This window comes from Chelonia mydas, chromosome 28, assembly GCF_015237465.2.
Source record: "Chelonia mydas isolate rCheMyd1 chromosome 28, rCheMyd1.pri.v2, whole genome shotgun sequence".
Classification (NCBI taxonomy): Eukaryota; Metazoa; Chordata; order Testudines; family Cheloniidae; genus Chelonia; species Chelonia mydas.
In genome coordinates this window covers 6,926,204-6,950,820 of record NC_051268.2, presented here as the reverse complement: position 1 = coordinate 6,950,820, position 24,617 = coordinate 6,926,204, and the positions used below count along the sequence as shown (strand labels likewise).

The following is a 24,617-nucleotide window of genomic DNA, read 5'->3' as shown; positions in this document are numbered from 1 at the left end:
ACGTCCACTGCTTCCCCTTCATCCACAGAGCCAGTTATCTCCTCATAGAGGGCAATTAGATTAGTCAGGCATGACTTGCCCTTGGTGAATCCATGCTGACTGTTCCTGATCACTTTCCTCTCCTCAAGGTGCTTCAGAATTGATTCCTTGAGGACCTGCTCCATGATTTTTCCAGGGACTGAGGTGAGGCTGACTGGCCTGTAGTTCCCAGGATTCTCCTTCTTCCCTTTTTTAAAGATGGGCACTACATTAGCCTTTTTCCAGTCGTCCAGGACCTCCCCCGATCGCCATGAGTTTTCAAAGATAATGGCCAATGGCTCTGCAATCACATCCGCCAACTCCTTTAGCACTCTCGGATGCAACGCATCTGGCCTCATGGACTTGTGCACGTCCAGCTTTTCTAAATAGTCCCGAACTACTTCTTTCTCCACAGAGGGCTGGTCACCTCCCCCCCATGCCGTGCTGCCCAGTGCAGTAGTCTGGGAGCTGACCTTGTTTGTGAAGACAGAGGCAAAAAAAGCATTCAGTACATTAGCTTTTTCCACATCCTCTGTCACTAGGTTGCCTCCCTCATTCAGTAAGGGGCCCACACTTTCCTTGACTTTCTTCTTGTTGCTAACATACCTGAAGAAACCCTTCTTGTTACTCTTAACATCTCTTGCTAGCTGCAACTCCAGGTGTGATTTGGCCTTCCTGATTTCACTCCTGCATGCCTGAGCAATATTTTTATACTCATCCCTGGTCATTTGTCCAATCTTCCACTTCTTGTAAGCTTCTTTTTTGTATTTAAGATCAACATTATGGGATGTTGAAAAAGACAACAGACTCTTGTTGTGCTCTTGACCTCCCATTAGCTGAGCAGCGCCCTCAAAGGCAATGCTGCCAGTGGGTCACCCCACCCTGGGGCTGATAGGGGGCCATTCCCTGGGCCTGGGTGCCTGTGAAAGGCTATATAAACCCCACACTGGCACAGAAGGGGTTAAACTGCTGCTTTAGTCTGGACTGGCCCAGTCCCTCCACACCTGCAATGCCAGGACTGGAGCAGGAGTTAACAGGAGAGACCTTCTCTACTCAGAAGGGGTCCGCCCTGGGAAGGGAACAGTCTCTGGAGCATCTCCAGACCCAAAGAGAGGGCTGGCAGCATTCGGGGCTCTGCCCTTCACTGAGTTTCACTGGACCAGTTATGAGCTTTCACACAGGCAGCAAAGCCCTGGGCAAGGCAACTTTCAGAGGCCAAGAGAAGGGGATAGAGCTTAGAGTTTCTCTGCCAGTGAGGAAGGGGCAGCAGGAGGGAAAACTGGCAGCTGATAGTTAGAGGGGTGAAGAGGTTTGGGGGTATGGAGTGGGACAGAAGCAGCTGGGATTGGGCAGAATTAAGAAAGTAGGGAGGGGCAGAAACTCACTGCAGGATCAGTAGCTGAGTCCCTTTGATATTTATAGCTCATCAGAAGGAGGATGGGGAGTGGTGGGTGTCTGGGGATTTAATAATAAACACACAAATATCATCTTTCTTCATGAGTTTTCATCTTCTAATTCCCATAACCCACTAACTATCCCTGGCTGCCCCTGGGGGTCTGGGGAGGGAGTACTAGTAAACTCCTGTGGCCAGTGTGGAACCTAAGGCACAAGGATCTTTCAGTGTCTGGCTCAAAGTCACCCACTTCACTAGATAAATCCCTAGTTGCTGGGATCTGCAGAGGGGTGGGGAGGTGAATTCCATTCTCAGGCATGGACCCCCACCCCCACCACACACACAATCCTCATCCCGATCTCAGACACTCCCTCAGCATTCCCCTGCAGTGGTGGACCCACTTGATGCTGCCAGAGCCATCTGCCATGGGACCTACATGGCAGAATTAAGGTTGGGTACCTTAACTGTGAATTTCCAACCCTAGCGTATTGCGATTGCTGTTAAGTGGGTTTGGCAAAATTCATTTTGTCTATTTCTTTTTTTAATTTCAATAGATGATATCGATAGTTATTTTTAAGCCCTTTTTTCAATGTTTACAATTTCAATGTTCAGATCTGTGGGAAGTTATGGGGGTGGTCAGACAACAATTATTTAATTACAGTAAATGTTGAGATTTGAAAAGCCAAATCTTTGTAACTGTTCAAACACAAATTGTCAATGTCACATGCAAAACATACAGTGTAAATATCCGTAAATCAAACTTGACTTTCTCCAGAAGCATTTCTATATTTTACCTGTACAGTGAAATCAACATTTACTGCAATTTATTAATAAAAATCCAATCCTTTCAAGTGTACTTTTAAGTAATGAAGTACTTTACAGTCTAGGAAGTGAAAGAATGAATGCTTGCTTTGAGGATAATTACATCCTCCCTGTGATGTATTTTACTCTCAGTAGCGTAACCCCATCGTGATGTAGCTCCTGTCTGGGAGCTCTGCTGAGGCCAGGGGCATTATGATCAGAAGGGGACACTCTGACACATGAGCAGAGACACATGGGGGAGGGTGGAGGATGAGGTAACATGGAGACTACCAGGGTTGAACATGGCCCAGCAGAGTGTGGGGAGCAAACTCCCTCTCAGTCTCTCCTCTCTCCCACCTCCCAGAGTCAGTAACGCTGATAAATCATTCCTTGAAATCTAAATAGCCCCAGTATGTGAGACAGTGATTAACTCAGGTGCCTTAAGGGCTGCAGCGCTAACCCCCTGCCTGGACGAGGGGGATGAAGAACTGCAGTAGAAACGGGTTAGGCTAGGAGAGGGCACAGCTGATGTGGGACTGGGAGCTGAGTTGACCAAGAAGCCAGAACTTATGCAGGGGGTTGGGACAAGAAGTCAACAGGACTCGGTAGAGGCACTTCTGTGTATTTTCCCCCTGTTTACCATCCTGCCATGTATTTAATTTAGAAACTTTTCATTCAGATTTAAACACATTGGAGCGAAGCTCTGTTGAGGCATTTCCACTTACAGTGGTACAGTTTTAATTAGGTGCTTAATCAGTTGCTAATGCAACACAAAGCAGTCAATAATTGGTGTGCTTTCCTTCATTAACCTGACTGTGTGCGGTGCATAGCTTTAAAAAAAAAGATGGTGTGAGTGAGTGTCAAAAGTTCAGGCATTAAGACATGGAAGTTAGGTGTCAGTTCAGTTCTCATGCGTTTATCTCGTTATTTTAATTTCGGTTTTGAATCAGTATTAATACCATGTTGTTTTAATAGCATTAGGGTCTATTTCTATAATTGTTTGGAAGATTTCATTGGATATTGTGAACCAGCCACCTTAACCTTTTATTTTGAGATCAGTAAATACAATCCAGCACCCCACTCCTGAAAGTCTGCAAGCCCTGGCCAGTGGCATGCTCCCTAGAGAGCAAACACCTGACAAGCCCTTTTGCCCTAAAAAGCACTTTGGCTCTTTGACATTGCTTCATCCACCCCATCAGAAAATGCTATAGGTAACCAAGTAATTACAGCGTACCCTCACGAGGTGTAGTTCTACCAGGTATGTGCCAAAATTCAAATGGTTCTGTTTGGTTTATCTTTCATTCAGCTTTGCAATTATTAGATCTCACTTAAAAACTGGAACTGAAATAACAAAAGCAAGTTCAGAAGAGAGCGGCCTTGGGCACAGGCAGGGGGAAAACAATAAAGGGAAAAAACTGACTATGCAAAAAGGAACATCCCAAACTATCAGAGCCCCAGACCCCAGTCCAACTGAATCCACCCCAGCCAGGCATATCAAGCTGGGCCCCTGAAAAATCGCCCATCCCGTCTGGCAGTGAATGCCGCGTGTTCCAGATGGAGCTATGGTGTGTGCGTCTGCTCTGCTGACATGCTGCTTTGGTACGGAAGGCACCACGGCCACAGGGAGCAGGGACATGGACTCCTGCAAAACAAAATCCAACACCGCATCCCCTCCCACCTCCGCACGGTCTGCCATCCCTTCCCCCACGTCCACATGGCCACTCTCAGCCTATTGCTAACAGTTCCTTCCAGCCTTCAGCTCTATAAATAAATAAAACATGGTGTTACCGGTGTTACAAAAGGTAGGTCCTGCCAGAGCAGCCTGATCTCCTTCTGTGAGAAACTTAATTTTTTGGACAAAGGAAATGCAGTAGCTCTCATCTATCTGGATGTCACTAAGGTATTTGATACAGTTCCACATGGGAAACTATTCGTTAAATTGGAGAATAATATGAGAACTGAAAGGTCGATAAGGAATTGGTTACAAGGGAGATTACAAGAGGTCATGGTGAACGGTGACCATGGTTGTCACGCTGGAGGGAGGTTACTAGTGGAGTTCCTCAGAGATCAGTCTTGGGAACGATCTTATTTCACATTTTTATTAGTGACCTTGGCACAGAAAGTGGGAGTGTGACGCAAAGGTGGGAGGGATTGCCAACATGGAGGAGGCCAGGAATATCACCCAAGAAGATCTGCATGACCTTGAAAGCTGGAGTAATAGAAAACGGGAGGAAAATCAGTAGTGCAAAATTATGCACTTAGGGACTAACAACAAGAATTTTGCAAATAAACTGAGGACTTATCAGTTGGAAGTGACAGAGGAGGAGAAAGACCTAGGAATATTGGTTGATCACAAGATAATTATAAGCTGCCAATGGGATGTGGCCGTGAAATAGGTTAATGCAGTCCTAGGATGCATCAGGCGAGGTATTTCCAGTAGACACAGGGAAGGGTTAGTCCTGTTATACAAAGTACCGATGAGACCTCATCTGAAATACTGTGGGCCATTCTGGTCTCCCATGTTTAAGAAGGATGAATTCAAAGTGGAACTGGTGCAGAGAAGAGCTACTAGGATGACCCAAGGAATGGAAAATCTGCCTTATGAGAAGAGACTCAAAGAGTTTGGCTTGTTTAGCCTAACCAAAAGAAGGCTGAGAGGAGATCTGATTGCTCTCTATAAATACATCACAAGGATAAATACCAGGGAAGGAAAGGAGTTATTTAGGTTAAGCACCAATGCTGACACTAGAACAAATGGATACTGGCCATCAATAAGTTTTGGCTTGAAATTAGGCAAAGGTTTCTAACCATCGAAGTGAAGTTTTGGAACAGCCTTCCACGGGGAGCAGTGGGGGCAAAAAAACCAACTGGTTTCAAGACTGAGCTGGATACCTTTATGGAGGGGATGGTATGATGGGACTGCCTACAATGCCATGTAGCTGATCTGCGACTGCTAGCAGCAAATATCTCCAAAGGGTGGTGATAGGAAACTAGATGGGGAGGGCTCTGAGTGACTACAGAGACTTCTTTTCCCAGGTGTCTGGCTGCTGGCTCTTGCCCACATGCTCAGGGTCTAACTGATTGCCATATTTGAGGATGGGAAGGAATTTTGCCCAGACTCAGATTGGCAGAGACCCAGGGGGTTGGGATTTTTTTCCCTTCCTCTTCAGCATGGGGCACGGCATGGGTCATTCACAGGTTTAAACTAATGTAAATGGTGGATTTTTTTGTAATTTAAAGTCTTTAAATAATGATTTGAGGATACACTGATGGCGATCAGGGCCCCATTGTGCTGCGCTTTGCAGAGAGCCTGACTGAGATCAGCACCCCCATTGTGCTGGGCACTGCTCAGACAGAGAGGGACAGTCCTTCCCCCAAAGAGATCACAAGCCAAGTAGACAATGGGTAGGAGGAAAACAGAGAGGGGCTGGGACTTCCCCAAGGTCACCAAGCAGGTCAGTGACAGAGCCAGGAACAGACCCTGCAAACTCCAGAGCCCCAACACTCTCAGCTTGGAAAGGTCCCCAGACCCCACTGTATTAGGCTGCGGGAAGAGGTGGTTTGTCCATGGATGCACAAGCTGTCCTGGCAGGTCAGCTCAGTTGCAGTCCCTGCACACAGCTGTGGGGGTGTGCTCCTGTGGGGCTGTGCTCCTGGCTCGTACCTCCAGCACTCACTGCTGCCCCTCCGTTACCAGTTGCACTGTTCAGCCAGCCCCAGGCCTCAGTGAGGTCACTGTCCCCCTCCCCACCTCAAACCGTCCAACTGGGACATGGTGCACCCGTGCCAATCAGACTGCACTAGTGTAAACTGTGTCTGTACGAAGGGTTTGCACCAGTGCCTAAAACACCAGCGTGGCAGAGACCTTCAGTACCCAAAACAGCGCTAGAACTGGGATCTCTTTCTAGCTCTGTCACGGACAGCCTGGGTGACCTTGGACACGTCAGTGTTTCTCCTCCCAACTTTAGTCTATTTACCCAGCTGCCCACTCACTGGGGTCTCCTCTCTCTCCAGAGCTGCTCACCCCTAAAATCTGTGTGGGTGTCCCCTGGGCCAAGGTAGCTCAGCTCTGGAAGAGTCTTACAAGGGCGGCTGTGGAGTCTCTTTCCTGAAAGTTTTTAAGAGCAGGGAGGACAAACCTCTGTCGGAGATAATCTACCTGCACTTGGTCCTGCCTCGGCAGAGAGAGCTGGACTTGATGACACCTTGAGGTCCTCTCCAGCCCTACATTTCTATGGTGCTATGCAATCTATACGTAGAAAAACACAACCTACAGAATAAAACCCATAGCCGCCAGGCCAGGCAATTTAGGGAAAAAAACCCCAAAGCCCCCAAACCTCCTCTCGGCTGCACGGGCCAGTTGCGGGTCAGCGGTCAAACCCGAGTGTGTTTCCCGTCGCCGTGGGACCGACGGGCCGAGCGAGACGAGGCAGCGTTTGCAGGGAAACGCACCCTCCGGCCGGCGGATCGGGGGAAAGGGCGAAGTCAGAGACGGGGGCCGTACGTTACCGCTGGCGGGACGGGGGTACCAACCCTCGGGGCCCAGCCCGGTCGAACGGACGAGGAGAGAGCAAGTGGGGGGGGGGATTTGGGGGATATTTTCTGCCCATCAGTTGTGTGTGTGGGGGGGGGGATTTGGGGGATATTTTCTACCCATCAGTTGTGTGTGGGGGGGGGATTGGGGGGATATTTTCTATCCATCAGTTGTGTGGGGGGGGAATTGGGGGGATATTTTCTATCCATCAGTTGTGTGGGGGGGGGGGGGGATTTGGGGGATATTTTCTACCCATCAGTTGTGTGTGTGGGGGGGATTGGGGGGATATTTTCTATCCATCAGTTGTGTGTGGGGGGGGGATTGGGGGGATATTTTCTACCCATCAGTTGTGTGTGTGTGGGGGGGATTTGGGGGATATTTTCTATCCATCAGTTGTGTGTGTGGGGGGGGGATTTGGGGGATATTTTCTACCCATCAGTTGTGGGGGGGGGGATGTGGGGATATTTTCTACCCATCAGTTGTGGGGGGGGGGGATTTGGGGATATTTTCTACCCATCAGTTGTGGGGGGGGGGGATTTGGGGGATATTTTCTACCCATCAGTTGTGTGTGGGGGGGGGATTTGGGGGATATTTTCTACCCATCAGTTGTGTGTGGGGGGGGGGATTGGGGGGATATTTTCTATCCATCAGTTGTGTGTGGGGGGGGGATTGGGGGGATATTTTCTATCCATCAGTTGTGTGGGGGGGGAATTGGGGGGATATTTTCTATCCATCAGTTGTGTGGGGGGGGAATTGGGGGGATTTGGGGGATATTTTCTACCCATCAGTTGTGTGTGTGGGGGGGATTGGGGGGATATTTTCTATCCATCAGTTGTGTGTGGGGGGGGGATTGGGGGATATTTTCTACCCATCAGTTGTGTGTGTGGGGGGGGGATTTGGGGGATATTTTCTATCCATCAGTTGTGTGTGTGGGGGGGGGATTTGGGGGATATTTTCTACCCATCAGTTGTGGGGGGGGGGATGTGGGGATATTTTCTACCCATCAGTTGTGGGGGGGGGGGGATTTGGGGGATATTTTCTACCCATCAGTTGTGGGGGGGGGATTTGGGGGATATTTTCTACCCATCAGTTGTGGGGGGGGGGGATTTGGGGGATATTTTCTACCCATCAGTTGTGGGGGGGGGGATTTGGGGGATATTTTCTACCCATCAGTTGTGGGGGGGGGGATTTGGGGGATATTTTCTACCCATCAGTTGTGGGGGGGGGGGATTTGGGGGATATTTTCTACCCATCAGTTCTGGGGGGGGGGGGGGATTTGGGGGATATTTTCTACCCATCAGTTGTGTGTGGGGGGGGATTTGGGGGATATTTTCTATCCATCAGTTGTGTGGGGGGGGGATTGGGGGATATTTTCTATCCATCAGTTGTGTGAGTGGGGGGGGATTTGGGGGATATTTTCTACCCATCAGTCGTGTGTGTGGGGGGGATTTGGGGATATTTTCTATCCATCAGTTCTGGGGGGGGGGGATTTGGGGGATATTTTCTATCCATCAGTTCTGGGGGGGGGGATTTGGGGATATTTTCTACCCATCAGTTGTGTGTGGGGGGGGATTTGGGGATATTTTCTATCCATTAGTTGTGTGTGGGGGGGGGATTTGGGGGATATTTTCTATCCATCAGTTGTGGGGGGGGGGATTTGGGGATATTTTCTACCCATCAGTTGTGGGGGGGGGGACGGGTCACAGACTCCCCCTTTGAGAAGAGGAGAGAAACCCCCCCGGAGCGGGCGGGGGGGGTTTCATGGGGCCACGGAGGGGGGGAGGGGGGGCGGTCTGAAGGGGTTTTATGGGACTGCCCAGCCCGGACAGACACAAAGTGGGTCCCCCCCCCTTCACACGGGCCGCGGGGGGGGCAGTTTGAAGGGGCCCGGGGGGGGCGGTCCCTGGACCAGGGAAGGGGGCAGCAGCGGGGGATGGGCGGGTGCCCCCCCCCCGCTTCTCCCCGGGACCAGAGACACGTCAACCCCCCCCCGCCCACTACGGAGGCCGAACCGGGACCAACCAGCGCAGGCCCCGCCCCAGCTTCCGGCCTGGCCCAGGCGCGGGGGGGCTCGGCCCAGTCCCCCCCCAGGCGCGGCTCGGACCCAGGCCGGGCGCCCCGCCCCCCTCCCGCCCGGCTCTTACCGGCTCTGCCCCGCGCTTCCCGCCGCCGCAGCTGGCCCCGGAAGTGACGCACCCAGCGGGGCGGGCGGGGGAGGGGGGAAGGAGGAGGCACGTGACGGTTGCGGCCGTTAGGGCCGTTAGAACGCGGCGCGCGTGCGCGGGGCTGTGAGGCGGCGCTGACCCCCCCCTTCTCCGTTGGGGGCGGGGTTCTCCACAGCCCCGCCCCTTGCCCCGCCCCGAGCCCCGCCTGCCGCTCCCGGCCCCGCCCCGCTGCGGCCGCGGGGAGCTCGGGGGACCCCCCCGGCAGGAGCCTGTCCCCGCCCCCCCCACGGCTCCTGCCCCTCCCCCCCCGCGGGCCCGGCATTAACCCCGCCCTGCCCGGGGGGGAGGGGCAGCCCCTGGGCCGGAGCCTGCAGGGAGCGAGCCCGGAGCCCCCCCAGCCCGGGGGGGGGGAGACGAATAGGCCGGGGGGGGGGAGATGGGGGGAGACGAAGAGGCCGGCGGGGGGGGCAGATGGGGGGAGACGAAGAGACCGGCGGGGGGGGGAGATGGGGGGAGATGGGGGGAGACGAAGAGGCCGGCGGGGGGGAACGGGGGCAGATGGGGGGAGACGAAGAGGCCGGCGGGGGGGGGGGGAGATGGGGGGAGACGAAGAGACCGGCGGGGGGGGGGGAGATGGGGGGAGACGAAGAGGCCGGCGGGGGGGGGGGGAGATGCGGGGAGATGAAGAGACCGGCGGGGGGGGAACGGGGGCAGATGGGGGGAGACGAAGAGACCGGCGGGGGGGGCAGATGGGGAGAGACGAAGAGACCGGCGGGGGGGGGAGATGGGGGGAGACGAAGAGACCGGCGGGGGGGGGGAGATGGGGGGAGACGAAGAGACCGGCGGGGGGGGAGATGCGGGGAGACGAAGAGACCGGCGGGGGGGGAGATGCGGGGAGACGAAGAGGCCGGCGGGGGGGGGGAGATGGGGGGAGACGAAGAGACCGGCGGGGGGGGGAGATGGGGGGAGACGAAGAGACCGGCGGGGGGGGAACGGGGGCAGATGGGGGGAGACGAAGAGGCCGGCGGGGGGGGGGGAGATGGGGGGAGACGAAGAGACCGGCGGGGGGGGAGATGGGGGGAGACGAAGAGACCGGCGGGGGGGGGGGAGATGGGGGGAGACGAAGAGGCCGGCGGTGGGGGAACGGGGGCAGATGGGGGGAGATGAAGAGGCCGGCGGGGGGGGGGAGATGGGGGGACACGAAGAGACCGGCGGGGGGGGGGAGATGGGGGGAGACGAAGAGACCGGCGGGGGGGGAACGGGGGCAGATGGGGGGAGACGAAGAGGCCGGCGGGGGTGGGGGAGATGGGGGGAGACGAAGAGACCGGCGGGGGGGGAGATGGGGGGAGACGAAGAGACCGGCGGGGGGGGGGAGATGGGGGGAGACGAAGAGGCCGGCGGGGGGGGAACGGGGGCAGATGGGGGGAGACGAAGAGGCCGGCGGGGGGGGAACGGGGGCAGATGGGGGGAGACGAAGAGGCCGGCGGGGCGGGGAGATGGGGGGAGACGAAGAGGCCGGCGGGGGGGGGAGATGGGGGGAGACGAAGAGACCGGCGGGGGGGGGAGATGGGGGGAGACGAAGAGGCCGGCGGGGGGGGAACGGGGGCAGATGGGGGAGACGAAGAGGCCGGCGGGGGGGGGGAGATGGGGGGAGACGAAGAGGCCGGCGGGGGGGGGGGAGATGGGGGGAGACCAAGAGGCCGGCGGGGGGGGAGATGGGGGGAGACGAAGAGGCCGGTGGGGGGGGAACGGGGACAGATGGGGGGAGACGAAGAGGCCGGCGGGGGGGGAACGGGGACAGATGGGGGGAGACGAAGTGGCCGGCAGGGGGGGAACGGGGGCAGATGGGGGGAGACGAAGAGGCCGGCGGGGGGGGGAGATGGGGGGAGACGAAGAGACCGGCGGGGGGGGGGAGATGGGGGGGAGACGAAGAGGCCGGCTGGGGGGGGGGGGAGATGGGGGGAGACGAAGAGGCCGGCCGGGGGGGAACGGGGGCAGATGGGGGGAGACGAAGAGGCCGGCCGGGTGGGGGGGAGATGGGGGGAGACGAAGAGACCGGCCGGGGGGGGGGAGATGGGGGGAGACGAAGAGACCGGCGGGGCGGGGAGATGGGGGGAGACGAAGAGACCCGTGGGGGCGGGAATGGGGGGAGATGGGGGGAGACGAAGAGGCCGGCGGGGGGGGAACGGGGGCAGATGGGGGGAGACGAAGAGGCCGGGGGGGGGGGAGATGGGGAGAGACGAAGAGACCGGCGGGGGGGGAGATGGGGAGAGACGAAGAGACCGGCGGGGGGGGAGATGGGGGGAGACGAAGAGACTGGCTGGGGGGGAGATGGGGGGAGACGAAGAGACCGGCGGGGCGGGGAGATGGGGGGAGACGAAGAGACCGGCGGGGGTGGGGGAGATGGGGGGAGACGAAGAGACCGGCGGGGCGGGGAGATGGGGGGAGACGAAGAGGCCGGCCAGGGGGGAGATGCGGGGAGACGAAGACACGGGCGGGGGGGGGGAGATGCGGGGAGACGAAGAGACCGACGGGGGGGTGAGATGCGGGGGAGATGAAGAGACCCGTGGGGGCGGGAATGGGGGGAGATGGGGGGAGACGAAGAGGCCGGCGGGGGGGAACGGGGGCAGATGGGGGGAGACGAAGAGGCCGGCGGGGGGGGGGAGATGGGGGGAGACGAAGATACCGGCGGGGGGGGGGGAGATGGGGGGAGACGAAGAGACCGGCGGGGCGGGGGAGATGCGGGGAGACGAAGAGACCGGCGGGGCGGGGAGATGGGGGGAGACGAAGACACGGGCGGGGGGGGGGGAGATGCGGGGAGACGAAGAGACCGGCGGGGCGGGGAGATGGGGGGAGACGAAGACACGGGCGGGGGGGGAGATGCGGGGAGACGAAGAGACCGGCGGGGGGGCAGATGGGGCAAGACGAAGAGGCCGGCGGGGGGGGGAGATGCGGGGAGATGAAGAGACCGGCCGGAGGGAGATGGGGGGAGACGAAGAGACCAGCGGGGGGGGGGGGGAGATGCGGGGAGACGAAGACACCGGCGGGGGGGTGAGATGCGGGGAGACGAAGAGACCAGCCGGGGGGAGATGGGGGGGAGACGAAGAGGCCGGCGGGGGGGGGAACAGGGACAGATGGGGGGAGACGAAGAGACCGGCCGGGGGGAGATGAGGGGAGACAAAGAGACCGGCGGGGGGGTGAGATGCGGGGAGACGAAGAGACCCGTGGGGGCGGGGGGAAGAGGGGATGTGGGGGGAGACGGGAGCAGGGGGGGATTCCCAGACCCGGGACCTGCCCAGACCCACTGGCTGCAGCCTCTCGGGGCAGACTGTCCCTTCCCGCTGAACAAGGAGCGGAAGGAGGCAGAGCCGGGTTCGTCGCACACGGGCCAGCCGTGGGTGCTTCGGCGCAGTGTAGACGTGCCCTGGCCGTAGGGCTACGCTGCCGTGAACACACCCAGGGCACCCGTCTCAGAGCCCGGGGCAGCTGGCTCAGGCCTATGGGGCTGGGGCTGCAGGGCTATAAAATGACCGTGCAGACAGATGGGCTTGAGCCCAACCTCTGAGGCCCCACGACGGGGGAGGGTTTCCGAACCCAGGCTTCAGCAGGAACCCCGATATCTGCACCCCACTTTTCAGCCCCACAGCTTGAGCTCCAGGAGCCCACGTCAGGTGACCCAGGCCAGCCCTGCTGCCATCTTTATCCCGGGAGAGAGGGACTCTATGGGGACGTCTCCATTGCAGTGTCAGCCCAGGGGTGCTCAAAGCAGCACCCTGGAAGCCCCCTGTTCACCGCTGTCGTATAAGGGTGACATGGTTTGTACGGAGTCGGCCTGGTGAGGGAAATACTGTGTCTGTAAATCTCCCCACTGTTTTCCACTGAATGCCTCCAATGAAGTGAGCTGTAGCTCACGAAAGCTTATGCTCTAATAAATTCGTTAGTCTCTAAGGTGCTACAAGTCCTCCTGTTCTTTAGACTAGTATTGGTTTTTCAGCAGAAAATTTTCCATTTGGGGGATTTTGTTTTCCCACTCAGACCTTGCCAAGGGAAGCGGAGAGAAAATGTTTGACTTGCCTCCTTCCGAACAGCTTGGCCCAGACACTCCAGCTGTGGGTCACTGTCGTGGCCTTGCTGAGAACAGGGGCACTTTAATAATTGGGGGAGGTCCCAGAGTGTTTGGGGGGATTATGAGGCTGTTACCTTTTGAGATAAAAACTAAGAAATACAGGACTAGAGAATTCTTTTTGAAATCTGGAATTTAGGCACTTGATTTAAAGCAGGGGCTCTGAGTTCCTGAGAAGGTTTTTGTTTGCAGGAAGCAATGTGAGCTGGTCTGTCGTTGTACCAAAGGGGGAGAGGGCGCTTGTGGAGGAAGAGAGAGGACTGAACGCCTTCGATGAGGGTGGGATTCGAACCCACGCGTGCAGAGCACAATGGATTAGCAGTCCGTCGCCTTAACCACTTGGCCACCTCATCGGAGCGGAGGAAGGGTCAGGAGGAGAAATCGAAGGCCAGCAGAGTTTTTAAATACCAAGCGGAAGCAGGGTCTGAATGAGCTCCCCCCTCACATCTGGTGAGGAGCTGGGGGAGAGACTTCAGGAACCCTAAACCAGTGGCCCCCAAACTTTTCACACTGTGCCCTCTTATCCGTGTCTGCAGCCCCTCAGCAGCCACGGTCGAGAACCGGGGCTGGGAGCGGGGCTGTGGCTTGCTGGGGAGAGGGGTGTGGACAGGGGTAAGGGGGTTGAGGCTGGGCCGAGAGCCGGGGCCCAGGCTGGGGGCAGGGTTGGGGCTGGCTCCCTCCCTGCTCTCCATGGGGGCTGGCTCGGGCCCTGAGGTGCCCCCATGAACGTTCCTCTGTGCCCCCCTAGGAGGCATGCCCCACATTTTGGGGACCACTGCCCTAAACTGAACCCTACTTGCTAAGCAGGGGCTAATGATGCCAAAGCCACACCCTTTCTTCCTGCGGCCTGCCCCCTTCCACGTCTTCCACCCACGGCCCCATCCACTATGTCACCTCTGTTCCACCCCTCCCCCCACGGGCCCCACCCTGCTCACTCCTTTATGCCCCACCCCCCTGCTGTGCCCCGAAACCAGAGAAGTCCAGGGGTCCCGGCTGCAGGCCCTGAGCCATAACGAGGTGTGAGAGCTCCTCCAGCCCTGGGGCCGACATGGGGGAGATTTTTCCAGGGGCCCCAAATGGGCCGGCACCCCTGGGCATGTTCCCCATCAGTCCATGTGGCAACCTGCCACTGCCCCCTTGGCTTAGTCTCCATTACGTGCCACCCAGGCTACCACTGCTCAGTGTGTGGCCAGTATCTCTGTGTTCTCTGCTGTTCGTGCTGGGGAGCAGGGCTGGCCTCAGGGGCGAGCCACCCGGGCAGCCGCCCAGGGCACCGAGTGGTCAAAGGGGCACCGTACAGCTGTGCAGAGGCGACGTGGCCATCTTCAGCCCTGACGGTGAGATAGTCGCTCTCCTCTTTCTTCATGCTGCTGTTGTTATTCCATGAAAGGTGAAGGATGCAATAAAAAGCTGAGTTTACTCCGGGGTGAGGAAAGAAAGGAACCACCAACCGCCTGGAAAGTCTCCGTGTCCCCGCGAAAACCTGCCCCCTGCTGCTGGAATCATTGACGTGCTGGCGATATGACGGGAAAAGGGACTGTCCGAATTGTCGAGGCGGGGAATGAACAACAAACACTCTCATCGTGCTCCAGCCAGAAAGGGAAATGGGCAGGAATTCTGAGCAAACAATTGGAAAGGAGCATTCAGTGAGAACAGAGCCATAGTGCAGTGAGGGGAAGTCATTGAGCCGGGTGATTAAGGCGATAGACTACAGATCCATTAGGCTTCGCCTAAGCACCTTTGAACCTTGCCATCTATGGAAGAGCTAGAGTTCTGGTTGCTGTCGTGTCTGAGTATACTTGGTGCCAACTGGAGCCGGGACTGGTCTCCCCTTTAGTCTACACTTAAAATGCAACGGTATCACCTCACTTCAGAGTAGAGACGCGAGGTAACCAGAATTCTTCCATTGAGCTAGTGCCGTCTGCACCAGGGCTTAGGGCAGCTTGACGACGTTGCTCAGGGCGGTGGATTTCTCACACCCTGAGAGACAGAGCTAAGCCAACAGAAGTTTCTAGCATAGACCAGCCCTTAGATCCCTCTTCGCATTTCCATGGGGGCAGGGGCCTGTGAGGGCAAAACATCGACTCGCAAATACAGAGCCTGAATTCCCCAGAGTTAATCTCTCTGCGCTTCCCAGAAAAACCACCAAATTCAGTTTGTTATTGCAAGAGAGGGAAAACAAGGGCAACGCTATTTTTTTATGATTGATTAAACAAAGTTCAGCGAGTAGGTCTTTACATTAAAAGGAATGACTGATTCCTCTACATAGCACCACATCATGAAATAGGAGGAGAGACAAAAATTGTGACTAAACGCTGATTTCCCGAATGATCCTCAAAATATTATTAATTTCCAGCTCACACCATTGGAGGTCTGGGCATCCCCAGTTGAACTGCTCTGCATCCACCTTCCCAGGAGAAATGCCGTTCTTGGACAGTCCCAGACTTGGAAGTCTGTGAAATTCAGACTGTGAGCAGCAAACCTGGCTCCCCGCACCAGGAAGGATTTGGGAGTTTTCACTTTACAGTAGCAGAGAAAAAGAAGCCGAGCGAGCCAGAAACATGCCAGGGGGAGGGGGGAGGGGGTGCTCCGGCTCGCTTGGCCCCTGTCCGCGGCAGCTGGGGCAGCAGCGGGCCAGCCCCGCAGCCCAGGCCCTTCTTCTGGGCACAATGGCGATGTGATCCAGAGCCCCCCTCCCTGCCCGGCATGCTCGGCCCCTGTCCCCAGTAGCTGAGTCCAGGCAGGGAGTGGGCCAGAGAAGCCGACAAACTTGCAGGGGCGGGGAGGTGAAGGGAGGACAGAACCCGCCCCCCGGACGACATGTCGCAGGGACGAGGGCAGCGGGGCAGGGAGAGCTCGGCAGCACAGGGCTGGGGGCGGGGGGGTCACAGTGCAGGGGAGACACATGGAGTAGTCACATGTCCTCCCCTTTAGAGTATCCCCACCCCCCAAGTGTGGGGAGACATGAGTCATCTTTGTCCTTAACCTCTATTTATTAACAATTACCAAAATAGAAAACACACACGCTAAGCGTACAATGCTGGGCTCACCAATCCTGATCACGCCAATGAACTTTCGCTGTTGGCCAGACAAGGTCGGTCTCATCTGGGTTCTGGTTCCTGCACATCATGGCCGTGTAGAGGATTCTGACCGCGTTGGTTTGGGTTGTGTCTTGGAGGGAGTTCTTTCTTTCTTTCTTTCTTTCTTTTTCTTTCTTTCTTGGACCCTGGTTTTTATAATGAAACTTGAGCCCTGCTTAGCAATACCTTGACCAATCTTTGTAACAAAACAATATTTCCCACCAGTCTTAACCCCCCACCTAGGAGTTCATTTAAATGTTGACAAAAACAAAGGAAAGGCCAGACCGTGACAGCTATTGGTAGACGAACGGACGTATTACAAACTAAAGCACAGACAGAAGCAATCAGTGGTACCTTTTGAACGAAACTGCTGGCATGTCGTTTTGCCAGACAGAGCAGAGGTGCTGACTTTCTAATGTGCCAGGGGAGGCCCCCCCGGCTCCACCCCTGTGGCTGTGGGTTCAATCCATTCCATCGCCAGGTGGTTCTTTCGTATCATTTCCCAGGACCAGGATGGGGGTCATCCCAGGATAATGTGGAAGCTCTTGAAGCCCCGAACCACTTCTGCCACCAAGATCAGGCATGGAGACCCTCTCACCCCGAAAGCTGTATGGCATTAGCCGTCTGGGGGGGGCGGGGAGTATCTCACTGGTAGGGCAAACGCTTTGCATATATGCCTTAGTGTAATAATTCTGCAGATGAACTGTTCTAAGAATATCACTATTTTCGGGCAGGGCTCCCTGACATTTATGTAAAGATGGGATCTTATCTAACTAGGGAAATCTAAGATGTTTATACCACAATCAGCTACATGGTCAGTGGACGTTCGTCGCCTGAAACACGGGATATCAAGAGCCCTGTGACTCTCTTGGGAAAGGAGTTTTATGAATATTTTAAACAGGTTCCCCCCCACCCAAATATTGCAATAGGCTCTCCAGTAAGGGCATATTGAAAATGGTTATTAATGGGGGCCTCCTAAAGTGAGTGTCAGACTCATGCTACAGCAATATCTGAACCGTGGTAAGCAGGGGAGTGGTGTGGAAGGTCCCTGGGGACACAGAGGATCTGAAGTCCCTCACAGTTAGGGGAATTAGGCAATGCGGAGTGACAGGGCCTTCACACCCTGTACAGACAGGGCTGAGGGAATCAGCGTCTACTCAGGGCTGGGATGGGGCTGCATGGGCAGTAGAGCGAGAGGCAGGTTGGGACTGAGGAACCCAGGGAACATTTCAACCCTTAACAACACAAAACACACAAACGCTCCGGAGTCTCTCCAAGGAATTAACATTTCTTTGCAAAATGCTCAAGGTTTTAAGAGAAATGAGTGAAACCAAAGGGCCAGACGATGGTGCCAGAAGCTAAGGAACAAAAAGCCCCAGGATTTCTTTGTGTGCCTTGGTACTGAAAAGGGATTTGGTTCCATTCATTGTATTGCTGTGGCCGGTGACATACCAGGAAGGAGCCATTTCATCTGGACCCATGGGAAAGAGGCCCTTGAGGAATTCCACCAGGATTTCAACAATTTCCACCACACCAGCAACCTCACCTGGACCAGTCCACAAGAGATCCACTTCCTGGACACTACAGTGCAAATAAGCAATGTCACATAAACACCACCCCTATACCGGAAACCTACTGACCAGTATACTTACCTACATGCCTTCAGCTTCCATCCAGGACACATCACACGATCCATTGTCTACAGCCAAGCTCTAAGATACAACCGCATTTGCTCCAACCCCTCAGACAGAGACAAACACCTACAGGATCTCTATCAAGCATTCTTAAAATTGTAATACTCACCTGGTGAAGTGACGAAACACATTGACAGAGCCAGAAGGGTACCGAAAAGTCACCTACTAGAAGAGAGGCCCAACAAAGAAAGTAACAGAACGCCACTAGCCGTCAGCTTCACCCCCCAACTAAACCCCTCCAACGCATCATCAAGGATCTACAACCTATCCTGAAGGACGACCATCGCTCTCACAGGACCCTGGGGACAGGCCAGTCCTTGCCTACAGCCAGCCCACAACCTGAAGCAAATACTCACCAGCAACCACACACCACACGACTAAAACACTAATCCAGGAACCTATCCTTGCAACAAGGCCCGTTACCAAGTCTGTCCACATATCTATCAGGGGACACCATCATAGGACCTAATCACATCAGCCACACTATCAGAGGCTCGTTCACCTACACATCTACCAATGTGATATATGCCATCATATGCCAACAATGCCCCTCTGCCATGTACATTGGCCAAACTGGACAGGCTCTATGTAAAAGAATAAATGGACACAAATCAGACGTCAAGAATTATAACATTCAAAAGCCAGTCAGATAACACTTCAGTCTCTTTGGTCACTCGATTACAGACCTAGAAGTGGCAATTCTTCCACAAAAAACTTCAAAAACAGACTCCAATGAGAAACTGCAGAACTGGAATTAATTTGCCAACTGAACACCATCAAATTAGACCTGAATAAAGACTGCGAGTGGACGGGTCATTACACAAACTAAACTATTTCCCCATACTAATTTTCCCCCCTACTGTTACTCACACCTTCTTGTCAACTGTTTGAAATGGCCCACCCTGATTACCACTACAAAAGTGATTTTTCATCCTGTTGATAATAGCCCACTTTAATTGAATTGTCTCAACCCCCACTTGGCAAGGCAACTCCCATCTTTCCATGCACTGTTATCTATATCTTCCCACTGTATTTTCCACTCCATGCATCCTTTGGCCTGCAAGGTGCAGGAGGTCGGACCAGATGATCACGATGGTCCATTCTGAGCTTAAAGGCTCTGAGTCTAAAAGGGAGAGGGAAGTAAAGGAAACATTAAAAAAAATAAACCAAACATTGTAATACAAGGATGACTCCAACAGCTCACTGTATAGTCCCGCCCCTTTCTTCCTCCACTGGGTGTTGAATGACCTGCTGGGATTTGGGACATTAATTCTCTCATTCCATGATAAACTGATACAACGTGACTGAAATTAAACCAATTCCCAGCCAAGAAAAGAGCACATCCTCTGCATTGGCCGGGAATCGAACCCGGGTCAACTGCTTGGAAGGCAGCTATGCTCACCACTATACCACCAATGCCTCTGGGGAGCGTGTCTCCTACGTGCCACTTACACCAATGACTCACCCCCCAGCGCTCAGGAGCTGGCCGGACAGGCTGGAGGCGGCCTGTCAGCTGGGAGCGGAGACAGGTTCCCAGTGTGATGGACAGATGGGACCTGGGCTCTACATCCTAGCCCAGGGATCTCAAACTCAAATCACCAGGACGGCCACATGAGGACTAGTACATTGGCCCGAGGGCCGCATTACTGAAACCTTTTTATACAACGCTATAAAAGTAGAGTGAAAAAATGAAGAGTAAAGACAGGCCCAACAAAGAAAACAACAGAACGCCACTAGCCGTCACCTTCAGCCCCCAGCTAAAACCTCTCCAACGCATCATCAAGGATCTACAACCTATCCTGAAGGACGACCCATCACTCTCAAGGATCTTGGGAGACAGGCCAGTCCTTGCCTACAGACAGCCCCCCAACCTGAAGCAAATACTCACCAACAACCACACACCACACGACAAAAACACTAACCCAGGAACCTATCCTTGCAACAAAGCCTGTTGCCAACTGTGCCCACATATCTATTCAGGGGACACCATCACAGGGCCTAATCACATCAGCCACACTATCAGAGGCTCGTTCACCTGCACATCTACCAATGTGATATATGCCATCCTGTGCCAGCAATGCCCCTCTGCCATGTACATTGGTCAAACTGGACAGTCTCTACGTAAGGAATAAATGGACACAAATCAGACGTCAAGAATTATAACATTCAAAAACCAGTCGGAGAACACTTCAATCTCTCTGGTCACTCGATTAGAGACCTAAAAGTGGCAATTCTTCAACAAAAAACTTCAAAAACAGACTCCAACGACGAGACTGCTGAATTGGAATTAATTTCCCAAACTGGACACCATTAAATTAGGCTTGAATAAAGACTGGGAGTGGATGGGTCATTACACAAAATAAAATTATTCCCCCATGTTTATTCCCCACTCACAAACACACTGTTCCTCACACGTTCTTGTCAACTGCTGGAAATGGCCCTACCGTGATTATCACTGCAAAAAGGTTCCCCCTCCCGGCTCTCCTGCTGGTAATAGCTCACCTTAGTGATCACTGTGGTTACAGTGTGTAATGGTAACACCCATTGTTTCATGTTCTCGGTGGATATTAATCTCCCCCCTGTATTTTCCACTGAATGCATCCGATGGAGTGGGCTGTAGCTCATGAAAGCTTATGCTCAAATAAAATTGGTTCGTCTCTAAGGTGCCACAAGTCCTCCTGTTCTTTTTGCGGATACAGAGTAACACGGCTGCTCCTCTGACACCTGATAGTATGCTATTAAAAGTCAAGGTATTAACTTTTTAAAATTGTTATGGGAAGCGGGGTTTTAATAAAATACGAACACTCAATAATGCACTCACTCAAATGACAAAACACGCATTTACTTTTAGAATTACTTCAGTGAAAGCCCCTCGCCCCCTGCTCCCACCCTTCTATGATGCCCTGCCCTGTCTCTTCCCCCACCCCAACTCCGCCCCCCCTCCCTGCCCCTATTCCAACTCCTTCCCCAAATCCCCGCCCTGGCCTTGCCTCTTCTCCGCCTCCTCCCCTGAGCATCCCCATCCCACGGATGGACGGACCTACCTACCTACGTATCTGGTGATATGGGCTCCCTGGTGAGGGCCCTACCTGTTAATTGTACCTTATCTCTCCACTGTGGAAGATCAGAGCTAGTTTTGGTTCCCTTGGGAGTCTAGTTACAGGCTGCTGAGCTGAATTCCCTTTGGGCCAATGGTGCACCAGCCCTGAGGCTTCCCTACTACAAGCTGAAATCACTAAAGAGCTAAACTTACTAAGAGCTGAAATCACTGAGTGTTGTGTTAAGTGGGGGGGGCCTGAAGATGTATTGTGGAGCCGTCTGTGGGGCGGCTGGCGGAGCAGAGTGATTCGTGGGACGGCTGGTGGAGAGGGGCAGAGCCCCATGGAGAGGCGGAAGTAGTTGGGTTCGGACCATGTAAGGTGCCCCTTAATCCCCCCCCCCCCATTTCCACCAGGCTTGGAGTTTTAAACTCTGCAAGATAGACTTTCGAACTCTGGGGCTGCCCTGACCAGGGGACAGAGACCCTCCCCACGCCCAGCGCGCCCAACTTGGCTGCAGCTTTCACGCTCTCTTCTCCTTCCTGCCGCTGTCAGGCAGCGGGGAATCCCCGCTCCTAGACGTGCTTTCCCACAGACAGTGGACGTCCCCCAGGGCCGTTCCGGGGGCTCCAGGCCCCCACCCCAGGACAGACGGGGCAAGTAACCGCACATCACCCCTTTCAGAGTAACAGCCGTGTTAGTCTGTATTTGCAAAAGAAAAGGAGGACTTGTGGCACCTTAGAGACTAACCAATTTATTTGAGCATGAGCTTTCGTATGCATCCGATGAAGTGAGCTGTAGCTCACGAAAGCTTATGCTCAAATAATTGGTTAGTCTCTAAGGTGCCACAAGTCCTCCTGTTCTTTTTGCATCACCCCTTTGTGACTCCCAGGGACCCCACAGGGACAGCAGCTCCATGCTGGGCCCCAGCCCCCCCCCCCCAAAGCACCTGGGGGGAGGGGGCAGTTCAACTCCCACCTCAGGGGGCTCCTGCTGCCTGGAGCTGACCATATTCTCACAGCCCCTCCCCAGCACAGAGACACCCCATAGCCCTCCCCCTTACAGCCCCTCCCTTCCCACTGACACCCCCATGGACCCTCCCCCTCACAGCCCCTCCCCCCCACACTGACACCCCCATGGACCCTCCCCCACAGCCCCTCCCTCACACATAGAGGGACTTGTTTGCTGGGGCCTGACATTACAAACCCTCAGGTGTGAGATTTCTGAGGATTTACACACGGAGCCCCCCCCCCCCCCCCCCGGCCCCACTCTGCTCCCCTGAGTGCAGACGGGCTGGGCTCAGGCCGCCAGTTTTCTCCCAGTGATTTCACACCCCCAGCGTCTCCTCTGACCATATTTACCAGTGACACCGTGTGGGTGGCGGCGGGGATAAGGGGCTCGGGGAGGCTGAGCCTCCCGAAACGGGGCAAGAAATGTTTTTCTCTCTGTTTCATTCCTCTCCATTTTCTGTTCCTCCCTTCCCTTCCAGGATCCTCCCGGGCATTTCAGGGTGTGCAGTGACCTCCTGCACTCAGGACTCTGGAGCCTTTGGAGCAGCAAGCTCCCGTGCGATCCTCAGCGACCAAGGAGACCCCAGCCTGGGAGAAAAGGCAGCTCTGAGCTTTTTCTTGCTCCCTTCCTGAGGATCAAGGTGATGAAACCTCTGCCTTGCCTCCTGGGTCTGAATTAATGCCCCATTTCCGATGATCAACTCCAAAGAAACAAATGTTCCTAACCCAGGTGAGTGGAGTTAATCCAGTTCTCAGCCTGAGTCCTTCACCCTCTTTCCTTAGGGCATTGCACCACCATGGGGGTGTTTCATTTCCCTCCCCAGTTTCACACAGAGACACAATTTCCCTTGCACAGATCCCTGAACTGCAAAACCTCCCTGTGTCTCTTGTCTGAGCCCGGGCATTCAACTCCATTGAAACCCTTCCGTCCTGCAACGGCACTGGGCAGACAGAGGGGACGCGGCCAGCTGCATCCCTGGCGGCGAGACCTTCGCTCTCCTCTTTCTCCATGCTGCTGCTGTTATTCCATGAAAGGTGAAGGGATGGAATAAAAAGCTGAGTTTGCTCCAGGGTGAGGAAAGAAAGGCGCTACCAGCCCCCCTGGAAAGTCTCCGTGTCCCAGAGAAAACCTGCCCCCTGCTATCGCAATCACTGATGGGCTGGCAATATGATGGGAGAGGGATTGTCTGAATTAGAATATCAGGGTTGGAAGGGACCTAGGAAGTATCTAGTCCAAACCCCTGCTCAAAGCAGGACCAATCCCCAATTTTTGCCCCCGATCCTTTAAATTGCCCCTCAGGGATTGAACTCACAACCCTGGGTTTAGCAGCCCAGTGCTCAAACCACTGAGCTCTCCGTCCCCATCATTGTCAAGGTAGGAAACGGACAACAATCTACAGCAACGTCATTAACCACAAACACAGGCTCATCGTGCTCCAGCCAGACGGGAATATGGGCAGGAATTCTTGTTCCGCCCTGGACCCACTTACACAATCCGCCCAGCAGCGAGGGTGCTGGGGAAGCTGGTCTGAGCAAACAATTGGAAATGATCGTTCGATGAGAAGAGAACTAGAGTGTCGTGAGAAAGCTACATAAAACGAGTGGTTAAGGCGATGGATTCGAAATCCGTTGGGACCTCCCCGCGCAGGTTCGAATCCTGCCAACTACGGAGACACTTGGGGTTCTTTAGTGTCAGTGCCTGAGTGTCCTTGGTACCAACGGGAAATAGGTCTCACTCTCAGGCTACGTCTACACTAGAGAGTGATGCCGCTTTAGTTAAAGCATTTTAATTAGACTGCTTTGTGTCACCTGAGCGCATCCAGGCTAGCCGCTCTTGGATCGCCACAGAGAGCTTTGGGAAGGGCTCCCTATTCGCATTTCCATGGGGGCAGGGGCTTGTGAGGGTAAAACATCGACTCGCAAATACAGAGCCTGAATTCCCCAGAGTTAATCTCTCTGCACTTCCCAGAAAAACCACCAATTCAGTTTGTTATTGCAAGAGAGGGAAAACAAGGGCAACGCTATTTTTTATGATTGATTAAACAAAGTTCAGCGAGTAGGTCTTTACATTAAAAGGAATGACTGATTCCTCTACATAGCACCACATCATGAAATAGGAGGAGAGACAAAAATTGTGACTAAACGCTGATTTCCCGAATGATCCTCAAAATATATTAATTTCCAGCTCACACCCATTGGAGGTCTGGGCATACCCAGTTGAACTGCTCTGCATCCACCTTCCAGGAGAAATGCCGTTCTTGGACAGTCCCAGACTTGGAAGTCTGTGAAATTCAGACTGTGAGCAGCAAACCTGGCTCCCCGCACCAGGAAGGATTTGGGAGTTTTCACTTTACAGTAGCAGAGAAAAAGAAGCCGAGCGAGCCAGAAACATGCCAGGGGTGGGGTGGAGGGGGTGCTCTGGCTCGCTTGGCCCCTGTCTGCGGCAGCTGGGGCGCAGCAGCGGGCCAGCCCCGCAGCCCAGGCCCTTCTTCTGGGCACAATGGCCATGTGATCCAGAGCCCCCCTCCCTGCCCGGCATGCTCGGCCCCTGTCCCCAGTAGCTGAGTCCATGCAGGGAGTGGGCCAGAGAAGCCGACAAACTTGCAGGGGCGGGGAGGTGAAGGGAGGACAGAACCCGCCCCCCCGGACGACATGTCGCAGGGAGAGGGCAGCGGGGCAGGGAGAGCTTGGCAGCACAGGGCTGGGGGCGGGGGTGGTCACAGTGCAGGGGAGACACATGGAGTAGTCACATGTCCTCCCC

The 24,617-nt window shown here is 54.8% G+C and overlaps 3 protein-coding genes and 2 non-coding genes across 7 annotated transcripts in view; 1 reads left to right on the top strand and 4 right to left on the bottom strand.

Annotated features, from left to right (window-relative positions):
- Window positions 1–24,617, bottom strand: part of LOC102933291 (zinc finger protein OZF) — a 1,218,290-nt gene that overhangs the window by 114,687 nt on the left and 1,078,986 nt on the right. The window lies entirely within an intron of this gene.
- Window positions 1–24,617, top strand: part of LOC102934530 (zinc finger protein OZF) — a 1,287,564-nt gene that overhangs the window by 1,076,474 nt on the left and 186,473 nt on the right.
- The window catches only part of LOC102930400 (zinc finger protein 501), a 1,110,025-nt gene that overhangs the window by 1,048,591 nt on the left and 36,817 nt on the right, over window positions 1–24,617 (bottom strand). The gene's annotated exons all lie outside the window — the stretch shown is intronic.
- TRNAS-GCU lies at window positions 13,306–13,387 on the bottom strand. Its single transcript has one exon. It is a non-coding gene; the product is annotated as a tRNA-Ser (tRNA).
- On the bottom strand, window positions 19,156–19,227 carry TRNAG-UCC. The gene has a single exon. It is a non-coding gene; the product is annotated as a tRNA-Gly (tRNA).